We start from the raw sequence: 7,748 nt of genomic DNA, 5'->3' as shown, positions 1-7,748 counted from the left end.
TCTATCTTCAAAGGAAAACAAACAAGAAGGACTTCTTCCGAGCCCTTGACAAACATCTGGTTCCCACCAAGGCCCTTCGGAAGTTTATTAGTCAAGCATCGAAGTCCGACGCACCAGAGCATGTGAAGGCAAAGTTTATAAGTCAACTGCAGTGGTATATCGAAGTCATAGAATGGTTGTACAGGGCTTACGTGTTTATCAAGGAAGACTCGAACTAAGCTGACTAGATTGCTAAGTTCACTTAGGGGAGATTGTTGGAACTTTAAAGCGAACCTCTAGAAATCTCTAACCTTTGGAGTTCCGAAGTCAGTAATGAGTCCGAAGTGTGATGAGGTACGAGATCAGCTTATGGTTAGAGATGGAAGTTGGACTCCGGAATGGAGTTCATGGTTTAAAGTGAAGAAGTCTTCCGAGATGTGTATCCGTCTGAGCATTAATTATTCTTGTCTTTTACTTGATGTAACCTTACATAGGAATTAGTCTTTTTGTCAAATGGGATAATCAGAGTGTCAGAAGTAACTCATTTATCCGGTCCTTTGTATGTATTTTGGTTTGTACGTTGTACTTCTTTCTGCTTTATAAGGAGTGATTAATGACAAGAATAGTAAACGGATTGTTGCTCCAAAGATAGTTATATTTGAATTTACTTCACTTGCACTTTTCTCTCAAATCAAACTCTTTCAAACATTCTACTTACTCATTTTATTGTCTTTACCTTGATTATACTCATTGTTCCATATTTAATACTTGAAGTACTTTGTTGATTCTCATCTTCAGTCTTGACTGGAACACTTAATCAGAAGCAGACATTGATCTTAAGCATTAACTCAAGGTTAGAATTTTCAAGCCTTGTCCCTGCGCAATCAGATCCTTGTTCTCACAAATACTATCTGTCGAACTCCGCCAAAAAATGGCACCTAAACCCGAGCACACTGGGTCAAAAGCCTGCGACTGTCGATAGAAAACTTTCAATCTCACCCGTGATCCTCTCCTGCTTCCAATTTTCCTTCTTGATTCCCTTGGCTTGAGCCTCTCTGATCAAATCAAGAAGTGGGGAGTCAACGGTCATCCTCAAACAGTGCCCTCGAGCAGGAGTATTGGCTACCTTGCGACTTAAAGCGTCGACGACCACATTGGCCTATCCAGATGGTAGAGAATCTCACAATCATAATCCTTGACCACATCAAGACACTTGCGCTGCCTCATGTTCATATTTGGCTGATCCATAAGATACCTCATGCTCTGGTGATCCATGTAGATGGTACAACAGATCCCATATAGATAATGTCACCAAATCTTAAGGGCAAAACAATTTCCCCCAACTCCAAATCATGAGTTGGATACCTACTCTCATGAGACTTTAACTGTCTGGGTGCATAAGCAATGAATCTACCTCTTTTCATGAGAACCGCACCCAAACCTGTGATCGATGAACCACAAAACACCACAAAATCCTCAAAACCATTAGGGAGGGTCAATACTGGGGCCTCACATAACTTCTTCCTCAGAGTCTAAAATGCGGCCTGCTGCTCAAGCCCAAAGGAAATATGTACCTTTCTTCGTCAGGTGGGTAAGAGGAACAATAATCTTGGAGAATTCTTGAATAAATATTCGATAATAACCATCCAATCCTAGAAAACACCAAATGTCAGATGGGGACTTCAAGACCTCCCACTGCATCACCACATCAATCTTGGCCGGATCAACTAGAATCCTATTCGGATTGACGAGGTGTCCCAGAAAATGGACCTCTCGTATCCAGAACTCGCACTTTGAGCATTTGGCATAAAGTCTCTCTTGTCTCAGTACTCCAAGTAGCTCCCTTAGGTGCTCGTCATGTTGCTCCCTAGTCTTGGAGTAAACAAGAATATCATTAACAAAAACAATAACTAACCGGTCAAGCATCAGTCTACATACACGGTTCTGTTGGGTTTTGAGCATTCTAACACTCCTATGGTGTACATGCAACCCTATAAACCTTGGATCTATGTTTTCTCTATTATACATGCAAATATTAAATATTCCAAGGTTTCATCCTAACTATCATATTATGAAGCACCTATACTACAAAGTTCTAGTTAGATGACATACCTTTTGATGTAGCTTGATGTCTTCAAGATTTAAGAGCTTAGCCCCAATAGTGTGGAAGCCTCAAGTGGAATCACAAATCACCAAAACACCTTGGAAAACCTTTAGAGAATATGGATACTTGGCTCACACTATGAAATCGGTTATTGCCCTCTTTAGTGTATCCACACTAGCCACTAGCATAATTTCATGAACCATAAGACCCTTTATATAGTGTGGAGGATTAGGGTTAAACCCTAATACCCATGACCTTTCATTTCCTAGGATCCATGGGTTAAAGCTGCATGGACTATCCATGAAGACTTAGCCCAACCTAAATGAACTTGGCCCACTACACATATATATATATATATATATATATATATATATATATATATATATATATATATATATATATCTAAGAGTCCATATTTAATTAGTTCCTTTTTTATCACTTAATTAATTCTAAATTAATTCTTGATCAATACTAATTAAATAATATGATTCCATATTAATATATTAGAACTTATAATATATTAATATAAATCATAAATATACTATTCTCAAAAGACTATCCATATAAATTGTGCCGGTGAAGTGCAACCCAAATGGACCATGCCGGGTCGGGTCAAGTACATACCAAATATAGTTATGGACTTAGACATTAATCCAACAGTCTCCCACTTGGATAAGTCTAAAACTATTATTGAGTATGACTTCAAAACCTAACTGGCAATCGTAGCTCTTAAAGCCGCTGTCGAACTCTGACCTTGTCAATGACTTGTCCATTAGATAAGGGATCATATATTCCTCCATTCTAGATATCATATGGACTGAGACATGGATTATAATCATTCTCTCTGTCCATTTGTTGTTTCCCGATTTTCGATTTATGATGACTGACTGATTGAACAAATCAAATCAGTCCTGGCTTGGCCAAGCACTCACATGTGTCATCGCTAAATCATCGAGGGGCCCACAGATATCGCTTTTATCCCGAAGGTAAAAGGAATGGATAAACTTCGACTCATATGGCTTGTTCTACTACTTGTTGAATCATACACAAAGGCACGTTTTATAACATCGAGTTACCAAATGCGTTTTCGTGCAATCAATGTATAACCAACTCATAGTAACAACTCATATCTCTAGGTTTGAAGAATATAAGATATTATCGTCTCATGATCACTCGTGATAAAATCCATGAAGTGATTCAAATGAGCGTGGGTTGAATCCAATACTCAGAACTTATGAGCACTCGTGAGTGTTGTAGCACCACTTTGTCCACCAACTTGGACCTCTACAAACCAACCCATGACAGTCTTGATTCATATCTACTTCCAACATATGACCGACTGTGAATGGTTTGAATAACTTAATCATTCAGGAAGAGCGACTTAGTTATTCGGGAAGTCAAAACATGCAAAGTGAAACACAAGAATAAATGAATCAAATATGGTATCAAACCCTATGAATATAAATAAACACTTTTATTTATCACCATACTGATTACTCATTATTCATTGTTTCGGTTTTATCAACTTTATACTTGAATTAAAAACACTAGTTGTCCCATGCTCCAAGCATGTACACTATGTTTTTCTTAAACAATAGCTTTGCCATACACCAAGTATGCACTCTATGTTTGTCTATGATCCTTACTTTGTGAAATAAACCAATTGAACATCACTCCAATGATCCTCTTTTCACAGTCCCAAATCCTTACTGCAAATGCAAGAATTCCAAATTCATGCCATTTACTGAAATATGTTAGATTCTAAACTTATATGCATTGATCCTCTTAATGATTATGCACAAAGTCAGAAAGACTTGACAACAATCATTACAGAGCATTCCAAAGGAGATCAGCTCCTTGCAAACATCCTTCTTTCATTAAGTTTCCTAATCTTACACAGATTGAATAATTTCTAACTTTGAAACATTTCCATATTCCATTTTGACTATCACTTCTGAACAAGAGTTGCCTCCTTACAGATTATGTCAATATGGTCCTTCCAGAATTAACATTATACTTCCAACTGTCCTTGAGCAACCAATCTTTGGTAAACCTTAGATTGTCCTCGACAATTGCTTAATCATTTTAGTCATATCCAATTCTAGACCTTTTCCCTTCATAATGCCCCAGGCATTTGGAAAATTTTAGAAAGGATGAATATAGCACATGTAATCGATCCTATATCCGAAGCATATGGGACACGATTCATGATGTCTCACATAAAGACTAAACCAGTCTTTTGCTATAATATTTCCATTTCAAATAATGGAACCATATATAGAATTTCCTTATGTTGAGCCATTCCAACATGAATTCATATATATATCCTTGATTAAATACGATTAAAATCTCAATCTAAGCTTTTAGATTTGAAATGAAGTATAATTTCCTCTCCCTTAATTATAGCAAAACAACTTTTTCAACCCCTGCAACCTCACGAATTGAAACTTTTGTTTTCTATAATTAACATTGCTAACTTGCAACCTTTGTCATAATTATCATGCTCCCACTAACATGATGATTATTAGCATAACACTTATGCTCCCACTAGCTTTGACATGTACTCAGAAATCAGCTGACTTTCTTACCAAAGTTCAGATTTCTGATACTAGATTGTTTTGATAAAACTTTATCAAAATCATACACCTCTCTTAGATAGCTCACATGTGTGTCTAAACAATTTTAGAACTATGAAAAGGGATGCCGTAATCATAGTCTCAATTGTTTAGACCTTTGCCACTTCTCACAAGTCCATGTTAGTGTGCCGGTAAACCACACACGCTCCACTAACGACTTTGAGAATGCAAATATCACAATTGCTATCTAGCTAAAATCTACTTAGTGAAAGTGTTTCCTCACCATCATTTTCATGAATCGGAGAGAAACCTTATGACACTTAGATTTAATAGTGTATGTGTTCTTATCCATGTGAATTTGTCAAAACCATAATCACAAGACAAGGTTAGTGACAAATCCAAACTCATATTAATTAAACTTGTGCAATCTTAAATTTTTGCTATTTGGCAGCTCAGGTGCCTGCCATTGCTTCCAAGTAGTTGTGCAACCAATTGAGAACTCTCAGAACTCCTATGCAAAGCCAACTTGAATAGGCACACAAATTTCAACACGATAGGTTATAAACCTCAAGTCGTGTGCTAGTGAAGGACTTTAGGTTTTATTCTTGATTAAGTCTTGAAACTTTCAAGAGCTTTAAGACTCCCACTGTCCTCTTGACATATAAGACTCCCTTGTCACATATTCAAGAGATAGTGCGGATTCTTTATCAAGACTAACACTTTACACAATTGGCCTAAGTTGGTCTCTGTTTTATCCAAAACATCACAACTTACCAATTTCAAATGTACAAGAGTAGATAACCTTTTACTCTTACATTTGACTAGTGTTAACAAACCCACTTTAAGATATGTCACTCAAGTTACAATCTTGGAGTATGACTCTAAGAATTGTTTTGGAACGAAGTATGATTCATCTTTTTGATTTAACCATTTCAACAATTCATGACTCCTCTTCTTAGTCATAAGAATGCACTAAGATGACTTTAGAGGACCAATTGTGATATGGTATCTTAATCATTAAGATGATCATAAACATGATACTAAAGTACTCTCCCATCTTTTCAGATTTGAGAAACTTTTATCTTTCTGCCATACTTTGATTCTTCTTATTCGTTCTGTCTCACATTGAAACTTCTCCAATGCTACAGACTTATACTTAAACTTATAAGTATAACCATATTTACTGAACTTAAGTAAATCATGACGAATAGTCTTCTTGATCTTTTGTGGTGGACTTGACCAGTGCACAAGAATGTGTACTCGATCCCTTAGTCCTTTCCTTATTCACATAAGGAATTAGTCTTAATTTTCCAAGCTGAAAGTTCTCATTCATCATACTATACAACTTGCATGATTCCAAGTTTCGGTCCAATTGAACCTTGGGTGATGAGAATCTTTCCTTATTTGGTAATATTAGACACTACCACAACCGAAAGAATCAAATCCATTTTTCCAATATTGCTATCAATGGAATCTTATAAGCAACAACTTTTCACAAATGCCATTGTAAGGATACTTAAAATAAATAAAATCAAAACCTTTTTATTTTATTTTAAAACTTTGCAGAAAAACTTATCCTTACAATCCATATGAAAACCTTGTTGTTATCTATTCCTAAGCAATATAAATATCATAACTCTTAAGTAGTAGCCCAAAATTCTGATCACCAAACCATGCGATTGAAATCCATCTTCGCGATCAGAATCAGCATGTACTTAATAGAGTTAGACAATGGACTTTACCTGAAGTAGAGCCAAACTTATTGACTTTAACATCCTTAGGTAAATTTGGCAGCTTCGTAACCAATGCCCCTTCCTTTGGCAATAGTTACCTATGGACCCTTGATAATGGGACTATCTCAGACTTCGCCTCTCTCTTTACCATTGGGTCAACCGAGTTGACTATGGCCGATCCCTTTCCATTGGGAAGAGAGAGCTTTACTGGATATCCAATGTCATCATTGTCAATGTCCATAGCGTTTTAGGAAGTTGATCTTAGCAAATAGATAAGATCATTAAGGGTCTTGTCTTAGTCTGTTTCATAGGATTCCCAAAAGAACTCACTATGTGACTTAGAAAGTAGTTGAGCCACCAACTTTCTCAAGACTTTGACACCCAACTCTCCCGGCTTGTCAATATGTGACTACATCTCCAAGATGTGATCACACCTAGACCTTGCCTTGCCAATAGGGCTTGAGTGACCTTAAACTTTTTAGGAACTTGTGGGTTAGGGAGAATAATTGGAGGAGGTGAAAGAAGTATGATATCCATGGGACATCATCTTCATTTAGGAAAGCTTGTTTCAAGAGATTTGGGAAGATCATAAATGTCTAGACCAGACATCTTTTTGGGAGATAGTTGATTTAAAGTCCTTACTATGACACCCAATATGAAATATTAAGGCTAGGACCCAACAAACTATTTTATAACTTAGAAGAGGGATGCCGTAATCCAAGCTATAAAATATTTGAAGGTAGGTGAATGACGATTCACCAATTTCCACCATGAAAAACGAAATAATTTATTAGGTTTTAATTGGATTTGAAAGTCCTAGATCTTTGAGATTCATTGAACTGTTCAAAGGCATGTTTCAATCTCGAGTGTGATCTTCAGGTTTTGTGACTGGGATGCCGAGGATCACAAAACAAGGTGTGAATAACCATGCAAATATACTTGGTACCCTTAATATTTACCCCTTAATCAGTGTGCCGGTTAACCACACACGCTCCACCGATACTATGATAAATATTAAGTTACCCTTTGCCTACCTTGTTAAGTCCAGGTTAGTGTGCCGGTTAACCACACACGCTCCACTAACGACTTAAGCAAAGTGCAAAGTGTAATTTCATGGGTTAGCACCAAATTCACATTTTCCTAAGTAACTAAGATTGGGTATTAATAAGAGTTTAGTTACTTAGTATTTATCATTAATACTTTTAATGAAAGGAGAATTATAGTCCTTGTCCTACCCGTTCGGCTAACGACCCTCCACCAGTCAAGGAAGCGGTGGGTGAGAGTGGACACCCATTAAACTGCCATTTTATAGGCAGTAACCTTATACCCCCCTTATAGACCGGCTTCGTGAATGAG

This window comes from Lactuca virosa, chromosome 5 (genome assembly GCF_052849685.1).
Source record: "Lactuca virosa cultivar CGN04683 chromosome 5, Lactuca_virosa_CGN04683_v6, whole genome shotgun sequence".
In the NCBI taxonomy this organism is placed as follows: domain Eukaryota; kingdom Viridiplantae; phylum Streptophyta; class Magnoliopsida; order Asterales; family Asteraceae; genus Lactuca; species Lactuca virosa.
The sequence above is the reverse complement of the archived record's forward strand: the minus strand, read 5'-3'. Positions refer to the sequence as shown.